We start from the raw sequence: 20513 nt of genomic DNA, 5'->3' as shown, positions 1-20513 counted from the left end.
TGACAGGTTTGAGAAAACTAGAGAAAGATTCATCAATGGAGTAAAGGGGGACGATGATCCAAGATAGGATCCCAGAGGTAGGGTGATCCTGACGGGCCATTTAGGTCTTGGCAAGGGTGTTAACTCCAAGTGCAAGGGGAAGGCATGAGCAGATCTTCAACAGGGAGCAATACAAGCTGTTGGTAAAGGAAAATTCCATGGCTAGGAGTGAGAGGGACACAGAAAGAACAGTCAGGGTGAATAATGCTGCCTGCCCTCAAATGAAAACGGAGCTAGAGGAAATGGCATTTTGGCTGAAGTCACCAAGACCTGGGACTCCCAAATCTTCCAGACAGGAGGTCCATTTCTGGGTGGTTCACAAGTAAGGAAAACATTTTTTTTTTTTTTGCTTTTGAGATTTTTTTTTTTAATGTTTTATTTATTTTTGAGATAGAAAGAGACAGAGCATGAGCAGGGGAGGGGCAGAGAGAAAGGGAGACACAGAATCTGAAGCAGGCTCCAGGCTCTGAGCTGTCAGCACAGAGCCCGATGCGGGGCTCGAACTCACAGACTGTGAGATCATGACCTGAGCTGAAGTCGGACACTTAACCGACTGAGCCACCCAGCCGCCCCCGGTTTTTTTTGTTTTTTGTTTGTTTGTTTGTTTTTGTTTTTGCTTTTGGATGCTCTCTCCAGGATACCACAAAGACACTTCCCAGAGGTTTCTTCTAATTTTTTGTTTTAATTAAGGTATAATTAACATCCGGAGGTGTCGTCTTAATAGGTTACAGCGTTTGAGAGTTCAGGTCTTATTAAATGACCAAAGAACACTGGTTTATGATCAGATGAGGGAAAACCCCTGATCTCCTTGGTAGTGCATTTAAAAAAATCATGTTTCTACCTTTTAACAATATGGCCACACTTCTAAGATGTTTATTTTTCCTAGTTTTTTTTCCTACAGTTTCCTGTGATTTTCTCCCATAATAAGAATGTGGGTGCCTGGATGGCTTAGTCAGTGGAGCATGCAACTTTTGCTCTTGGCATTGTGGGTTTGAGCCCCACATAAGGTGTAGAGGTACTTAAAAATCCTTTAAAAAAATCAATGTAATGTATCATTATCACAGAAAGACTTGATCATTTCTGTAGGGTAAATTTCTAGAAGTAAAATTATTTAATGAAAGGATCTGAGTCTTTTGAAGGCCCCTAATAAAGGCTAGAGCATTTGACAAATCCTCTCTGTGGTATGTGAGGGTTTCATATCCCTTGTTTTGCTGGCACTGAAAATTTCCTTTCCACTAATCTTTGGTGATGTAACACTGAGAAAAACCATATCTCTAATTTGCACCTGTTTGATTACTAGTGAGGTAGAATAAATTTTATACATTTATAGCCAACTCCCTCTTACACAAATTGGCAGTTTGATTGCTTTCTCCAGTGATCTTGTGGTCTTTTTAAGGCTATTAACCCTTGGCCACAGCTGCCCCAAATATCTTTCTGTTCACTTACCTTTTGCTTGTTATAGTTTTAATAAGACATAAGGAAGTTTTGGGGCACCTGGGTGGCTCAGTCAGTTAAGCATCTGACTCTTGATTTCAGTTCAGGTCTTGATCTTATACTTCATCAGATCAGATGGAGCCCTAGGTGGGCTGTGCATTTACAGTGCGGAGACTGCTTGGGATTCTCTCAAAAATAAATAAACTTAAAAAAAGAAATAAGGAAGTTTTTAATTTTGATGAAGTCAAAGCCATGGATACTTTCTTTTATCTTTAAGCTTCGAAAGCCCTTTCCCACACAGAGATAAAGCATGTATTTATTCATCATCTATATCTTTCATCAATTCTAAAATAATATCTTTTCACAGTTTAACCTCTCTAATATAGGGATGTGTTTTAAAAACCAGTGGCATGTTATAGTTTACTTGGCAGCATTTTTTTAGTAGTACATAAATAGTGTGTCTTAAAATTAATGACATCATGGTTTTAATAGAAACTGGTATATTCCACTTAATTTTTGTGATGACACATTGCAGCCATTAAAATTATGTTTTTATGGATTTGTTGATATTGTGAAGAAATGTGTGTGATATAATTGTATGTGGGAAAAGAGCAGATTACAAAATTAATAAGTGGTATATGGACCATGTAAAACTATATTAACATTACATTAAAACACTGTGGCCAAAGAAATACAAATTAAAGTAAAAAACAATGCAACACCTTTCACCACTAATTTTCAAAGTAATGACTGTTAAAAAGAGTAATAATATGGGGCACCTGGGTGGCTCAATCAGTTAAGCATCCAACACCTGATCTCCGCTCAGGTGGTGATCTCAGAGTTCCTGAGTTCCAGCCCCTCATCCGGCTCCTCGAAGACAGTGTGGAGCCTGCTTGAGATTCCTCTCTCTCTGCCCCTCCTACACGCTCTCTCTCTCTTTTTCTAAACAAACAAACAAATACTATTTTAAAAAAGAGTAATAATAGAGCTGGAAAGGGAAAGAATGCAGGGAGATGCCATGCATATGCATTGCACTGCTGTTGGGATGTAAATTGGTACAGTCTGCCTGAAGGACTATTGGCAATATATATTCAAAGTCTTGAAAATATATGTCCCTTAGTGTGCCTGAGTGGCTCAGTAGGTTGAGCATCCAACTCTTGGTTTCAGCTCAGGTCATGATGTCATTGTTCTGGGATGGAGCCCATATTAGGCTCTGTGCTGACAGTGTGGAGCCTGCTTGGGATTCTGTCTCCCTCTCTCTGCCCTCCCTGCCATCTCTCTCTCTCAAAATAAATAAATAAACTTAAAATATATTTTTTTTGGCTGTCTCAGTCGGTAGAGCATGGGACTCTTGATGCTGGGGTGGTGAGTTTGAGCCCACTGTTGGGCGTAGAGCTCACTTTTATAAAAAATTATAAGAATGTTTATTGCAGCCTGAAATGGGGAAATTATAGAACATAACTTTAAATGTCTATTGTTGTATTGGATAAATTGGGGTATAGCTTTACCATACATTCTTACTTGGAGTGATGTCACCTCCTAAGGGTGTCAAAAATTAGTTCTTGAGTGGGGGAAAGGCAAATACAATCTTTGCTACTACCATGCTTTATGGCCACCTAAAAAGATATACCATATGTCTATGCTATTAACATTTCATGTGGGGAGGCATTAGGGGGAAAACTGTCCAAAAAGTTTCCTTTGGGTGACAATCATGAAAAAAAGAAATTGAGAAAAACTGATCTCTATAATAGAATACTCCACAATGATTAAAAATGGTGATTTAGGAGTATATTTTTGAAAAGACGTTTACAATACTTGTTACGTGAAAAGCAATTCATGAAACAATAATAGTACAGCTCAGTTTTCTGAAATATGTATAACTACACACATGTATAGAATGTGTGTGTGTATATGTATGTATATACACACATACAAGGTATAATCTAAAATGTTTATAGGGACTTTGGATGGTGCCAGCGTGGGTGAATTGTCTTGTTTTGTTTTGTTTCTCGGTATTTTTCATCGTTTTAATGCTCAACACTTAACTATTTGCAGATGCAAAACTTTACAATTCTCTTAGTGGTAAGATTGAGAACGTCAGGACGCGCATTTCTCCCCATCGTCTTGGAATCTCAGCACCAGCAGCCTCCCGAACGTGCTTGCGGGCAGGGACCACACTTTGGAGCTGGACACTCAGACAGCCACGCGGGCGCAGTGGGTAGAGCCGGGGACTGGGGTCCCAAGCGCATCCCCACCTCCGCGCTGCCTGGCTTTGCCCCTCCAGCTGCGCGATCCCGATTGTATTACAGGAGATCGCCTCTGCCACACCTAGTGAAGACTCCTCAACTATTCCAACCACCGTGAATTCGTATATTTGGAGCAGTATAAACAAAGGCGGAGGCGGAGCGTCCCAGGGGAGGAGCCTGGCTCTCCCAAAGGAGGCGGTCCGCCGCAGAGCGAGGCTGGGAAAAGGGGATCCTAACACGCCCCCTTCGGTTGGCTCAGCGCACCTCCTTCAAGGCGGAATGCGACAACCGTTGGTTTTGAACTTTTTAGGTATTGACCCTGGTCTCCCAAGGCTTTAGCCTGGTCACTCACTGTGGTTGAATCCTGCAGCCAGGTGTTCAAAGTGTACTGATGGCTAACGTTATTCCTTATGTTTAAATTTTTTTTGCTGTGGTAAAATATACCTAACAAAAAAGTTACCCTTTTAGCAATTTTTAAGTGTACAATTGAATGGGATTAAATACATTCACAATGTTGTGCAAATATCACGACTATCTTTCTCCAGAACATTTTCATCTTCTCCAACTGAAATACTACCATTTAAGCACTCTGACTCCCCCAGTCCCCAGTGACCTCTATTCTGTCTCTAGAAATTTGCCTATTCTAGGTACCTGACATAAGTGGAATCGTTGAATATTTTTTGTGTATGGTTATTTAACTCAACACAATATTTTCAAGGTCTATCCATTAGAATAGACCTTATCAGAATTTCCTTTCTTCCTAAAACAAACTAATGTTGTTATATGTATATACTACATCTTGTTTATCTGTTAATCCATTAATAGACATTTGAGTTGGTCCCACCTTTTAGCTCTTGTGAATGGTGCTGCTTTGAACGTTGGGGGTAAAAGTATCTGTTTCATACAGATCTGGGTATCTGTATATACCCAGGAGTGGAATTGCTGGATCCTGTGTCATTCTATGTTTATCTTTTTTAAGGACCACCAAACTGTTTTCCACAGAGACTGAGATATTTTACATCACCGCCAGCAATGCACAAGGCTTCCGATTTCTCCACATCTCCAGCAACACTAGTTATTTCCTAGTTGTTTTTGGTTTTAGTTTTTTACAGTAGCTGTCAAGGAGTGTGAAGTGGTGTCTCCCCGTGGTGTTCACTTGCATTTCTCTAATGAACATCTCTGAAGATGTTGAGCATCTTTCTATATGCTTCGGGGCCATTTGTATATCTCCTTTGGAGAAATGTGTGTTTAAGTTCCTTTTCTATTTTTCATTTGGTGGTAGTTGTTATTGTTGTTGTTTTGTCTGAGTTTTAAGGATTTTTTATATATTCTGGATATTAATCCCTTATCAAGTATATGATTTGCAAATACTCTCTCTCATTCTGTGGGTTGTCCCTTACATTTTTGAGTCTTTGTAATGTGATTTTCCTTTCTGAAGGTTCCTTGACCCGTTGCTTACTAGCTTCTCACATATACATTCATTTCATGCATTCAATCCACCCAGACAATGTTCCAGTACATTTCATATACCGTGCTCTTGCCTGAGCACTGGAGGCATAATCACAGGAGAAAAGATTCCTGTCCTGGAAGAGCTTGCAGTTTTAGTGGGGGAGGTGAACAAAAAAGGAATGATTATGCAACTCAGCCAATGACTACAGATCCTGACAAGTGCTGTGCAGGACAGCAAGAGCCCCTGACATAATGTGAGGTTGGAGGAAGTTGCTGAGAAAGTGTCACTCACACTGGATTTGACAGATGAGAGGGCCTGGTTAGGGCAGAGTGATTTGGCCAAAGCAACCCAGCTTTGAGGCTGGGGGGCCTGAAGCCAGACATGGTTCTACTGGCAGTGGGAAACCACTGAAGGCTCAAGCTGCACAGTGGAATGACCCATTTTATTTTCTCAAGGATTATTCTTGCTGCTGTGCTGCCAATAGTTTGAGAAAGGAACCCTCCTTCCTCCCCGTCCCCCACCTGACATTCGCCACATCCTGCCTGGTACCCACAGGCAGGCACCGCTCTGGCCCAGGCTCTGTCATCCCTCCATCATCTGATGAAAACGGTTGATCTCCTGGGCTATCCTCTTGTCCTCTGCCTGGTCACCCTCAACCCCAGAGTGATTTCCTTTTGTCCTGCTAACAGCTTTACTGAGATATAATTCACATACCAGACAGGTTTTTTGTTGTTGTTGTTTTGTTTTTTATTTCAGTGTAATCACTGAGTTCTGCCACCATCACCACATTCTTTTTATTTTTTTTTATTTTTTTAAGTTTATTTATTTATATTTGAGAGAGAGGAGGGCAGGGCAGGGGGAGAGAGAGAGAGAGAGAGAGAGAGAGAGAGAGAGAATCCCAAGCAAGCTCCACACTGTTAGTACAGAACCCAAGGTGGGGCTCAAACTCACGAAACTGTGAGATCATGAACTGAGCCGAAACCGGGAGTCAGATGCTTAACTGACTGAGCCACCCAGGCACCCCACTATCACCACGTTCTAAGTTTAGAACATTTTCATCACCCACAAAAAGAAACCCCTTACCAATTATCAGTCCGGAGCAGTCTTTGACAACTACAAGTGAGATCATATAACTCACCCGCTTTGAATCTTTCATGGCTCTCAATGAGGTCCTGCATGATGTGACTCCTGTGTGCCTCCCATCTTCTTCTCATGGCCTCTTCACCCCCTTCCTTATGCTCCAGCCATGCTGACCTCCTTTCTGCTCTTTTCTATCGCAGGCCTTTGCAAATGGGGATTCCTCCACCCAGAGCACTGTCCCTCAAATGCTCTCATCACCAGCTCCTTCTCTGGGTCTCTGTCCATCAAATTCCTCTATTCAAATCTTTCATACCTTTTCTACACCCTGTGATCATCTTGTTTATTTATGTGATTACTGTTTCTTGGCTGTTCCCCCACACTACAATGTTGCTTATATTGCTAGCACTGGGACAGAGTGCCTGGCATGTAATAGGCATCAACAAGTAAGTGTTGGATGAGAAAAGGATTAAAGAGAAGAGGGGAAAGGACACAGGAAAGTCAGTGTCCCAGAGGGACAAAGGCACCATTCGCTGAGATGGGGAGAGGGGAGAGCTGGAGGCAGGCAGAAAGGAGGGGACGTGTCAGTAGATCCATTTTGAATATATTAAATTTGAGATGCTTCCAAGATATCCAAGTGGAGGTGTCATACAAGCAGCTAGAGTGCTATGAGTCTAAAGCCAACAAGAGTAGTCTAAGCTGGATATAAAAATCTGAATGTCACTGGATATGGATGATATTTAAAGCCTCAGGGATGAATAAGGGGCTTACCCTTGAGAAGAGACACTTAGGGATTCCAACATCAGGTATCACACAAATTATAGACTGGGAGGTTGTGTCAAAGAAAGAAAAACAAGAAAAAGGGGCACCTGGGTGGCTCTATTGGTTGAGCATTGACTTTGGCTCAGGTCATGATCTCACAGTATATGAGTTTGAGCCCTGCATTGGGCTCTCTGCTGTCAGGGCAGAGCCAGCTTCAAATCCTCTGTCCCTCTCTCTCTCTCTCTCTCTGCCCCTCCCCCACTTGTGCTTTCTCTTTCAAAATAAATATTTAATTTTTTAAATTTATTTTTTAATGTTTATTTATTTTTGAAAGAGAGAGAGAGACAGACAAGACAGAGAGACAGAGAGAGACACAACACAATCAGGGGAGGGGCAGAGGGAGAGGGAGACACAGAATCCGAAGCAGAGGCTCCAGGCTCTGAGCTGTCAGCACAGAGCCCAACACGGGGCTCAAACTCATAAACCATGAGATCATGACCTGAGCTGAAGTTGGACGCTTAACCAACTGAGCCACCAAGGCGCCCCTGAAATAAACATGAAAGAAAGAAAGAAAGAAGAAAGAAAGAAAGAAAGAAAGAAAGAAAGAAAGAAAGAAAGAAAATGAAGAAAGAAAAGGGGAAGGAGGAAGGAGGGACAGGGGGTACAGTCCACAGCATCAAATTCTAGTGAGAGGACTCAGAAGATAGGGGAACTGAGGCCCTGGAATTTGGCAACATGGAAGTCACTAGTGCCTTTAGCAAGAGCGGGTTAGGTCAAATTAAAGGGGTGGAAACCAGAGCAGAGTGCAGAGAAAAGTCAGGGAGGGCACATACAATACCAGCACACTCTTCCTAGAACACAATATAATGAATTTGTGTTGGTTTGAGCTACTAAGTTTGTGGTTGTTTGCTATAGCAGTAACAGGAAAGCCATTCAGGGTGTATTCTAGGAAACAAAAAGGATAATTCCTTGTCTTGTAAATCAGGGAGAAAAATCCTGTGATTATATCCATGGATACTCAGAAAGGCACTTGATGAGAAGAAAGAGAGAGAAAAAGAGAGAAAGGAAGAAAGAAAGAAAGACATTTGAAATAATTCTCTATCTTTTCCTCATAAGGGCATAAATTTAAAAAGAATAGAAGAAATATACTTAAAAGTAATAAAGACTATTTACCAGAACCCAAAATTGTAAAGGAAACTTAAATCAATCAATCAATCAAACTAAATGGATATATCAAAGTTGTTTCTACTAAAATCTGGATCAAGACAGGGGTTATCACTCCTCTTTAAGATTGTTTTGGAAGTTCTAGGTAGACAATGCAGTTCTAACTGGTTTAAATGATTTTATTTTTTTAAGTAATCTCTGCATCCAACGTGGGGCTCAAACTCACAACCCTGAGATCAAGAGTCACATGCTCTACCAACTGTGCCAGCCAAGTGCTCCTAGAACTGGTTTAAATTAAAGTTCAATTGGGGGGCCCTGGGTGGCTCAGTCAGTTGAATGTCTGACTCCTGATATTGGCTCAGGTCATGATCTCACAGTTCATGGGATTGAGCCCTGAGTCAGGCTCTGTGCTAACAGTGTGGAGCCTGCTTGACATTCTCTCTCTCTCTCTCTCTCTCTCTCTCTCTCTCTCTCTCCATCTCTCTCTCTCTCAAAAAAAGAAAAACTTCCAGGGGTGCCTAGGTGGTGCAGTTGGTTAAGCAGCTGACTTTAGCTAAGGTCATGATCTCGCAGTCCGTGAGTTCAAGCCCCACGTTGGGCTCTGTGCTGACCGCTCAGAGCCTGGATCCTGCTTCAAATTCTGTGTCTCCCTCTCTCCCTCTGCTCCTCCCCTGCTTGTGTTCTATCTCTCTCTGTCTCTCAAAAATAAATAAATGTTAAAAAAATTCCATAATAAATATTTAAATATAAAACAATGTATTAGAAAACAGAATAAAAAAATTTAAAAAGAGAAAACAATAACATTTACATAAAGGAGGTGGAAATTGCTGAGTATTAAGCCTGGAAACCAGAAAGCCAAAAGGAAAAGATATATTTGACTGCGCACAAATTTTAAATTTTCCTAGAAAAAGATGTAAGAAAACATAGAAAGCAAATGATAAGCTGAGAAAATATTTATAAAATATGTGAAAGACAAAGAGTCAAAAGCCCTAATATGCAATTGAGACCGGAAACCATAAAATTCTTAGAAGAAAACAGGCCATAATTTCTTTGACACGGGCCATAGAAATATTTTTCTGGATATGTCTCCTCAGGTAAGAGAAACAAAATCAAAATGTAACTATTGCAACTACACCAAAATAAAAAGGTTTTTGCAGGGGCACCTGGCTGGGTCAGTCAGTGGATCATGCAACTCTTCATCTCACGGTTGTGAGTTTGAGCCCCATGTTGGGTGTAGAGACTTCTTAAAAAATAAAATAAAGGGGCGCTGGGGTGACTCAGTCGCTTAAGCGTCCAACTTTGGCTCAGGTCAAGATCTCACGGTTTGTGAGTATGAGCCCCGCATTGGGCTCTGTGCTGACAGCTCAGAGCCTGGAGCCTGCTTCGGATTTTGTGTCTCCCTCTCTCTCTCTGCCCCTCTCCCACTCACACTCTCTCTCTCTCTCTCTCTGTCTCTCAAAAATAAATAAATGTTAAAATTTTTTTTAATTAAAAAATAAATAAAAATAAAATAAAATCTTAAATAAAATAAAGTAAAATCTAAACAAAACAAAACTTTTGCACAGTGAGGGACACCATCAACAAAGTGACAAGGCAACCTACCAAATGGGAGAATATACTTGCAAACGATATATCCAATGAGGAGTTAACATCCAAAATTTATAAAGAACTTATAAACCCATCACCAGAATCATCATCATCATCATCATCATCATCATCCAATTAAAAAATGGCCAGAGGCCCTCAAAAGACATTTTTTAAAGAAGACATACAAACAGGCAACAAACACATGCAAAGACACTCAACCATACTCATCATCAGGGAAATGCAAATTCAGAACCGCAATGAGCTATCACCTCACACCTGTCAGAATAAAAAAGACAAAAAATACGTGCTGGCAAGGATATGGAGAAGAAGAAACCCATGCACTGTTGGTAGAAATGGATATTGGCACAGCCACCATGGAAAACAGTTTGGAGTTTCTTCAAAATTAAAAATAGAATTGCCACATGTTGCAGTAATCCCACTACTTGGTATTATCCCAAAGAAAACAAAACACTAGTTCAATATGACATATGCACCTCTATGTTTATTGTAGCTTTATTTAAAATAGCCAAGATATGAAAGCAACCCAAGTGTCCATTGATAGATAAATGGATAAAGAAGAGTGAGATAAATACATAAATAGGTAATGGAATACTATATTACACAGCCATACAAAACAATGAAATCTTGCCACTTGTGACAACATGGTTGGACCTGAAGGGCATAATGCTAAGTGAAATAAACCAGAGGTAGACAAATACCATATGATTTCACTCATATGTAGGATTTAAGGAACAAAGGAACAAGCAAAGAAAAAAAAAAGACACAAAAAAGAAAGACTCTTAAATACAGAGAACAAAATAGTGGTTATCAGAGGGCAGAAATGTGGAGGATGGGAGAAATAGATAAAAGGGATTATACTTTTTAAAAAATTTTATTTATTTTGAGAGAGTGAGAGAGCAAGCATGTGCATGAGCAGGTGAGGGGCCGAGAGAAAAAGGGTAAGAGAGAATCCCAAGCAGGCTCCACTCTCAAAACATTGATATCATGACTTGAGCTGAAGTCAAGAGTGGGACGCTTAACTGAGTGAGCCATCCAGGCACCCCAAATTAGAATATACTTATCATTTGGCTCAGGTCATGATCCCGGGGTCATGGGATCAAGCCCCATGTCAGGCTCCACACTAAGCATGGAGCCTGCTTGGGATTCTTTTTCTCTTTCTCTCTCTCTCTCCCTCTGCCCCCTCCCCTGCTCGATTTCTTGCTCTCTAAAAATAAAAAAAATTTTTTTAGAAAGAATATACTTATCACTATGAGCTCTGAGTAATGTATAAAATTGTTGAATCATAAAAAAATAAGTATGAAAGACAAAGAGTTAAAATCCTTAGTATGCAATTGTACCTACAATTTTTAACAGACCAGTAAGAAAACAAGACACATAAATGACTCAAATCTTATGAATAGGGCTCAACCTCACAAGTAGTCAGAGAAATGCAAATTAAAGCAGCAGTAGGGTTGGCTACAATTAAAGAGGGGTTCATATCCAAACTATAACACAGTCTGTTTTTTTTTTTTAAGTTCATCCGTTTTGAGAGATAGAGTGCATGCGTGCGCAAGCAGGGGAGGGGCAGAGAGAGAGGGAGGGAAAGAGAGAATCCCAAGCAGGCTCCAGGCTGTCAGTGTGGAGCCTGACACAGGGCTGGAACCCACAAACCATGAGATCATGACCCGAGCCGAAATCAAGAGTTGGATGCTCAACCAACTGAGCCATCCAGGTGCCCCTTCAAAAAGTCTTGAAAACCAGAAAGATGTTTTCACTTTGTTAAATTTGAGGCCATTGGGCAGCAAGACTTTAAACTGATCTAATATGAGGCTATTTGCAGTCTTGAGTCACTTTGCTTGGTGAGAATATTTTTTATATTCTGCAGAACCATTAACTAATGCATTTGATTAGGAAGTGCTGCCTCAGAGCCTGCTGGGGGTGTCATATAATTTCCTAAAATCCAAAAAGTACCGCATTCTGAAACACATGTAAGGAGCTTAAGTGCTCATAGCTCTATAATCTGCAGGGCTGGCAGGGAGGCTGAGTGAGAGAAGCATGCATTGACTGATTTTCAAACGTTAAAACAACCTTGCATTCCTGGAATAAATCCTACTCTGTCATGATGTGTTATCTTTTTACATTAATGTTGGGTTTGATTTGCTAATATTTGATAAGGATATTTAAGTCTACATTAACCTGGCCTATTGGTCTGTAACTTTCTTCTGTAATCTCTTTGCCAGCTTTCTGTCCTGGGTGGTGCTGGCCTCAGAAAAGGAACTGAGTGGCCAGTGTTCACCCTTCCTCTATTCTCTGTGTTTGTATGAGACACCATCTGGGCTTGGATCTTTCTTTTGGGGAAGATTTGGGTAACAAATTCAATTTCTTGGGGCGCCTGGGTGGCTCAGTCGGTTAAGTGTCCAACTTCGGCTCAGGTCATGATCTCAAGGCTCATGAGTTCGAGCCCCGTGTCAGGCTCTGTGCTGACAGCTCAGAGCCTGGAGCCTGCTTTGGGTTCTGTGTCTCCCTCTCTCTCTACCCCTCCCCCACTCACATTCTGTCCCTGTCTCTCAAAAATAAATAAACGTACAAAAATAAATTAAAAAAAAAAACAAGTTCCATTACTTTTCCTTTGTTTCTTTTTTACAGCAAGCCACAAGGCAAGACAGATATCTACCCCTGTGATGCAGGTCAGAACTTGTGTCAGGTGCTCAGCCCCAGACACCAAGCACAGGGTGATGGCTCTGCTGAGGTTGGCTTAGCCAGTTCAGGACTGATCCCCACACCTGGGTGAGGGGCTCCCTCTGCAAAGGTGAAACCCAAACAGTCAGTGTTCTCTGTGGCCCTGGGCTAGTATGAAAGATAAAGCAAAGCCTGTGGCCATGAAGTCGGAAACAGCGATTACGCAGGCTTGCACAGGGGGAAAGGAAGAATATTTGAAAGTTGGAAGACTAAAATAAATCCAGAGAGATCATCACCATTACAGAGCAAGTTTGCTGTTTTCCATTAGCAGGGATAGGGCTCAGAGCAGGGGGCGCTGGCAAGTCGAAAACAAAGTTAGTTTTTTCCCATTAGAGTCCTATGAAGAAGTTTGTGCACATTACCCCACTGTGCCCGCCATCTCCCCTTACACATGTGTTGGTACAGATGTCGATGTTGAGTGAAGGCTGCAACCACTCCTGACCAGCCATTCGTGAATATGAACCAGAAAAACGAACAAGATAGGGAGGAGGTTGACTACCAGGTCAGGGAGAACTCCAACAGGGAGGGACAGGTTCTCACCAGAGTGGTGTGGCATGGCCGGAAGGCTCCAGAGAGTCCATTTCCAGCCTACAGCTCCAGGGCTGCAGTGCAGACGAGCACGATGAACAGGCCAGCTCTACCAGAAGAGCTGTGACCTTGGCGTCCAGGTCAGAGCCGACAAGCTCACACCATGGTCAGCTCAGTCTGAATGTCCTCGACTTGAGGACACCTTGACCTGCCATTCATTGTTCAAGAATAAATCCTAGCGGCGCCTGGGTGGCTCAGTCAGTTGAGTGTCCGACTTCATCTCAGGTCATGATCTTGAGATTCATGAGTTCAAGCCCTGCATCAGGCTCTGTGCTGACAGCTCCAAACCTGGAGCCTGCTTTGGAATCTCCCTCCCTCTCTGCCCCTACCCTGCTCACACTTTGTCTCTCTCTCAAAAATAAAGAAACATTTAAAAAAATGTAAAATAAAGAATAAATTCTAGATTCACAGGGCTTACAGTCTCAAAGGGAATAATCCACCTTCCTGCCTGTTTGCTAGGTGGCCTGTACTATTTCAGAAAGGAGTTAGGATGCATTAGTCAGGATGGGCTGGGTTATGCTGCAGTAGCAACTCCAAGTCTCAGGGGCTTAAGGAGACAAGGTTGGTTTCTCACTGCTCAGACGGACACGTCTATCTTAGGTCAAGGAGGCTCTACTCCATCTTGCTTCCCTCAAGGACTCAGGCTGGTGGTGTCTCTACCATCCGGAACCAACACTGTGGCACCCAGAGGCTTCCACCCAGAAGAGACACAAACAGTTCTGTCAACAGCTCCTTAACCAAATAAGTCACATGGCCAAACCATTCTTCAAGAGGCTGGAGAAATGAAACTTTACCATCATCCTGGAAAAGGAACTAGAAATCTCAATGAACAAGAGGAGAGACCACCCACTCTAGGTGGGGTGTCCCTATTTATATACAGACATCAAAGAGGAAATGCCTCTTGCAGTAAACATGGAGCACCTGTTTGGTGGCACCAATAAGTTTCAGTTCATCTTTGAAGGATTCACCTCAGTCAGGTGACAGTCCTCAGTCAGGACTGGCCACATCCCCAGAGAGATTGGCCTCCTCCATAATGCCCACACTGCACCAAGGCCCTTCCTTCCCTTCTCACCTTCCATGTCCTTTCTCTGGGTTTTGCCCAGTCATGGCTGACTCTGTCAAGTGATAAGACCTAGTTATTGGGTCCTAGAATTTGACAAATAATTATTTTATTATTTTTTAAAGTGTATTTATCTTTTTTTAATATTTTATTTATTTTTAAGACAGAGAGAGACAGAGCATGAGTGGGCAGAGAGAGAGGGAGACACAGAATCTGAAACAGTCTCCAGGCTCCGAGCTGTCAGCACAGAGCCCGATGCGGGGCTTGAACTCACAAACTGTGAGATCATGACCTGAACCAAAGTCGGACGCTCAACCGACTGAGCCACCCAGGCGCCCCAAAGTGTATGTATCTTGAGAGAGAGCATGTGTGCACACAAGTGGGGGAAGGGCAGATCGAAGGGAGAGAGAGAATCCCAAGCAGGCTCCCCACTGTCAGCACAGAGCCCGATATGGAGCTCGAACCCACAAACTGTGAGATTATAACCTGAGCCGAAAAATTAAGAGTCAGACGTTTAACTGAATGAGTCGCCCAGGCACCCCCGACAAATAATTATTTTAGAGTTGTGTTATTAGTGAGTCAAGGGGGAGTCTGGGTAACGTTAAGACTTCTCTGTCGCCCTGGGCTAGTATGAAAGATAAAGTGAAGCCTGTGGTCAAGCCCAAGGGCTGGACAGAGTCACTCTCAGTGGGAGGGAGGGAGTTGGAGGAACTTCCCAACAGAGCAGAAAGAACCACTGTTGGGAGGGGCAGTCAGGAGCTGGGGGCCTGGGTTTGGGTAGGTGAAGAGGGAGGGAAAGCATGCAGGTTCAGGCAGCTGGGTTCAAGGACTATTTCAGAGTCAGACCCCCACCTGGTTGCTCCACCATCTCTGTTGTTGGGGCCTCTCAGCAGTCCCAATTCTCCAAGGAACAAGCTCAGAGATGTGCACAGAGACCCAGCAATTGGGCAGAGCAGAAGTGGGACTCCAGGTCACGTCCAAAGCCAGTGCCCTTTCCACCACTCCAACCTATCAGAGAGCCAAGGACACCTGGCCAAAAGGAATACTGGAGTGGCAAACTCCCAGGAAGACAGTGGGACGGGTACGTCAGGGGCAGGGGGCAGTTGGGGAAGAGGATTTGAGCTCCTAGCTGGTGAGGCACCCCGGGGGGGGGGTCACCCAGAGTCTCAAGGCAGCGGGGGGAATGGGAACATGCAACCCAAGCCTGAGCACCAACAGCGCCATGGAAGGTGCCGCTCTTTCAGGAGGCACCACCAGCTCCGTCTCCGCATGACCAGCAGGGGGCGCCAGATCCCCTCCCGAACGCGTGAGACCGCGGGCGCGTGGGCTGGACCTGGGGAGGTGATTCCTCCTGAGGTCCTCTTCCTGCTTGGGCATTGAGAAACTGGGTAAAATCATCACTGGTTCCTGCAGTGGAATTGCATGGGGGAGGGGTAAGGAGTTTTGCTTTTCGTTTTAAACCCTCTTCTTTAAATACTAAACGTACTGTTTGACACACTTACAAGCTTGTATTAATCTGAGTGTATGTTCTGTATCTGATTTTGGCCTGGCTTCCCCCCAAAGCAGAGCCTGCCAGGAGTGGCTTTAGGAGGTGACAGGGGAAGGAGTGTGACCAGGAGAGGTGACAGAGCCAAGACAACTCTTGGCTACCAAGGTGGTCTCGTCTGCTCAGTCTCCCAGGACATTCTAGGCCTCTTTATGAAATTCATCTCAGAACCATCCTCCTGAGGAGGAAAGAAGGATTTATCCGTTGCCTCCTGAGCCCCTCCAGAATCTCCAGAGGGAGCTTTCTGTCCAATTGCACTTGTGCAAAGCCTGCCCAGGATGCTCTCCCAGCCAGGGGTTGCATTCAAGATGAGAGGGCTCAAGAGGTGGCCATGACCTCAGAACCCCACCTGAGAATGAGACCTAGAAGAAACAAGGGGATCCTAAGGATGTTCCCCACAGAAATTACCAAGCTCTTCATCTCAGGGCCATTTATATACTACGGTGTGTGTCTGACATAGATTCTGGGAAGTGGGGTTGCTAGGCTAAAGGGTAAAGGCACAGGCAATTTTGCTACGTTGTCACATCTTGATTTGAAGCAGTTGTACCATTTTGCATTTCCCCACAGCAACTGAGTGAGTGCCTGCTTCCCCACAGCCTTGCCAACAGAGTATGTTGCAAAGCTTTGGGTTTTTGACTGACCTGACAGGTGAGAAATTACATCTTAGTGCATTTTTATTTTGTATTTCTGTTATTATAAGCAAGATTGAGCATCCCACCTTACACACAAGATTTTTGCTTTTTTTTTAAAAAAAAGTTTATTTATTTATTTTGAGAGAGAGCACAAGCAGCTGAGGGGCAGAGAGAAGGAGAGACAGAATCCCAAGCAGGCTCCGCACCATCAGCTCAGAGCCCAACATGGGGCTCAAACTCACCAACTGTGAGATCATGACCTGAGCTGAGATCAAGACTTGGATGCTTAACCGACTGAGCCTCTCAGGTGTCCCACAAGATTTTCCATTGCAGTACTAATTGTATTATTGGAAGACAGGAAACACAAAACCACAATGAGATACTACCACCTCACACCCATCAGAATGGCTATTAAAAAACAACAAAGCAAAACAAACCCAGAAAATAACAAGCATTGATGAGGATGCCGAGAAATTGGGACCCTTGTGCATTGTTGGTGAGAATGTAAAATGATGCCGCCACTGTGGAAAACAGTTTGGTGATTCCTAAAATAATCTGACATGGAGGGCCACCTGGGTGGCTCAGTCAGTTAATTGTCTGATTTCAGCTCAGGTAATGATCTCACTGTCTGTGAGTTCGAGCCCCGCGTTGGGCTCTATGCTGACAGCTCGGAGCTGGAGCCTGCTTTGGATTCTGTGTGTGTGTCTCTCTCTGCCTGCCCCCCACCCCCCGCCCCAATGCTCTGTCTCTCAAAAATAAACATTTAAAAAAATTTTTTTAAATTTTTTAAATAATAATCCGACATGGAATTCCTATCTGACCCGGCAATCCCATTGGGTATATATGCTAAAGAATTAGAAGCAGGGCCTCAAAGAGATAATTGTACCCCCACGTTCATACAAACACTATTCACAACAGCCAAAAGGTGGAAGCAACTCACATGTCCATTGACAGTGGATAAACAAAATGTGTCTGACATTCTGACACGTGCTACAATGTGCATGAACCTTGAGGATATTATGCTAAGTGAAATCAGCCAGTCACAAAAATACAAGTGCTGTATGATTCCTTTTATATGAGGTAGCTAAAGTAGGCAAAATCATAGACAGAAAGTCGAATGGTGGTTGCCGGGAGGCTGGAGAGGGAGTGAAATGGGAAGTGGATGTTTAGTGGGTACAGAATTTTAGTTCTGCGAGATGAAAAGTGTTATGGGGATGGATGGTGGTGATGGTTGCACAAGAATGTGAATGTGCTTCATGCCACTGGACTGTACACTTAAAGCTGGTTAAGATGGCAAATTTCACGTTATGTGAATTTCACAGTCTTAGAAAGAAATAACAGCAGAAATGCCTGGGTGGCTCAGTCGGTTAAGTGTCTGATTCTGGATTTTGGCTCAGGTCCTGATCTCACAGTCTGTGAGATTGAGCCCCCGCGTCTGGCTTGTGCTAACAGTGCAGAGTCCACTTGGGATTATCTCTGTCTCTCTGCTTCTCCCCCACTCACGAGCATGTGGGTGTGTGCTGTCTTTCTTTCTCTCTTTCTCAAAATAAATAAACATTAAAAAAAAAAGAACAAAAAACAGTTAAGAAACTTTGAATTCATAGTGGAATAGATTATGCTCTGTTCACCCAGTAGAATATAATACAGCTATAAAAAAGAATGAGTATCTTATGTCCTGCTGAGGTGTGACCTCAAGGATATGTCACTAAGTGAAGACAGCAGGGGGTTTTACAGATTTTACAGTATGCTACAACATCCAAGAAGGGGAGGAAGTACAAATATATATGCTTATATTTTCAAATGGAAGGAGAAATAAATCAATATAAACATTTACCTAGTGGGGAGGAAACATGAGGGTTGAAGGGACAGGGGTGCGGATAGACCTCTTGGTATCTATCTTGCTTCATACTTTTGTATTTAGAAATGTGTAAATGTGTACACAATTTTTAAAAAACTTAATCAGGGGGTGCCTGGGTGGTTCAGTCAGTTAAGCTTCTGAGTCGATTTCAGTTCTGATCATGATCTTGTGATTCACGGGTTCGAGCCCCAAGTCAGGCTCAGTGATGACAGTGCAGAGCCTGCTTGGGATTCTCTTTCTCTTCCTCTCTGCCCCTTCCCTGCTCACACTGTCTCTCCCTCTCAAAATAAATAAATAAACTTTAAAACTTTAAAAAAATGTAATCAGTATAGAGTTAGATTGATTTCTCGTCAATCTCATTATAACAGCCTGATTTTTTTTTAAAGATTTTTAAGTAATCTCTACACCTGATGTGGGGGTCAAACTCACAATCCCAAGATCAATAGTTGCATGCTCTAGTGACTGAATCAGGCAGGTGCCTCACGGGGGTGGTGATTTTTGAGATCTTTTCCACTAGGATGGGTATATTAAAAAACAAACAAACAGGGGTGCCTGGGTGGCTCAGTCGGTTAAGTGTCCAACTCTTAAGCTCAGCTCAGGTCTTGATCTCAGGATCGTGAGTTCAAGCCCCATGGGGCCCACGTTGGGCATGAAGCCTATTTAAAACAAACAAACAAACAAACAGAAAATTACAAGTACTGGTGAGGATACAAAGGAACTGGAACCCTCACACATAGCTAGTGGGAATGTAAAATGGGGTCCCTGCTTTAGAAAATAGTCTGGCTTCCTCAAAAATTGAAACAGAGTTAGCATACCCAAGAGAAATGAAAACACATGTCCACACAAAAGCTTTTATGCAAATGTTCACAGCAGCTTTACTTACAATAGCCCCAAACTGGGAACAACCCAAATTTCCACCAACGGAGGAATGGATAAATTGTGGTATTTCCACATGAGAGACTACTACTAATAAAAAGGAATGTCGATGTGCCTAACATCATTGATGAATCTTGAAACAATTTTGTAGAGTAAAAGAAACTAGGCTTTCAAACAGTACATACTGTATTATTCCATTTGCAGAAAATTCTAATAAATGAAAAGTAATCCATAATGATAAAAAGCAGATCAGTGGTGCCCTGGGGAAGGGGAAGGACGGAAGGATTAATGGGCATGAGGAAACTTTGAGGGTGATGAATGTGTTCATTAGCTTGATTGTGGTGATGGTTTTGTGGGTATACAGATACGTAAAAACTCATCAAAGCATATACTTTGAATATCTGCAGTCAACTGTTCACAATATAGGAGGAGATAATAAACAATCCTTAAAATTTTTATTTTGTATTTACTTAAAATTTTTTTTAATGTTAATTTTTGAGAGAGACACAGCGTGTGAGTGGAGGAGGGGCAGAGAGCGAGAAAGACACAGAATCTGAAGCAGGCTCCAGGCTCTGAGCTGTCAGCACAGAGCCCACCAATGAACTGTGAGGTCATAATCTGAGCCAAAGTCAAAGGCTGAGCCAGCTGAGCCACCCAGGCACCCCAATGTATTATTGATGATTTTATTTTTAACTAATCTCTGCACCCAACATAGGGCTCGAACTCACAACCCCGAGATCAAGAGTCACAGTTAGACGTCCAATTTTAGCTCAGGTCATGATCTCACGGTCCGTGGGTTTGAGCCCCGTGTCGGACTCTGTGCTGAAAGCTCAGAGCCTGGAGCCTGCTTCAGATCCTGTGTTTCCCTCTCTCTGCCCCTCCCCTGCTCACACTCTGTCTCTCAAGATGAATAAATGTTAAAATTTTTTTTTTTTTTAAAGAGTTACATGCTCTTCTGACTGAGCCAGCCAGGTGCCCCTGCACTTATCTTTTTATTTAGGAGCGAATTTAACCACTTCTATTTTCCTGGTGAGAATGGCCTGTGTCTCTCTTTTGCATACAGTCCTTGTCTCGCTTTGCTCTCAGTTATAATGGCCTTGAGCTGAGGGATGTTCTCTCTTTCTGTTCTCTGGAAGAGTTTGTTCTTTTATGATCGAAATGATCTGTTCCTTAACAGTTTGGTGGAGCCTGCCTATGAAGCCAGCTGGGCTTGGTATTTTCTTTGAAGGGAGATTTGTAATTACTAATGAAATCTCTTTAAAATGGTTACAGGGGGCGGGGGAATTCAGGCTTCTCTTTTTTTTCTTTTTGAAAACAATTTATTGTGGAAAATATCCACCACACAAAATTAGAAATAATAGTATGACAAACCCTCAGGTACCCATCACCCAGCTTCTACAATCAATAGTTTATAACCAAATCTTTTCATTTGTACTCTCACCCACTTACCCAACC

This window comes from Panthera leo, chromosome A1 (genome assembly GCF_018350215.1).
Source record: "Panthera leo isolate Ple1 chromosome A1, P.leo_Ple1_pat1.1, whole genome shotgun sequence".
Lineage (NCBI taxonomy): Eukaryota > Metazoa > Chordata > Mammalia > Carnivora > Felidae > Panthera > Panthera leo.
This window is presented reverse-complemented; position numbering follows the sequence as displayed.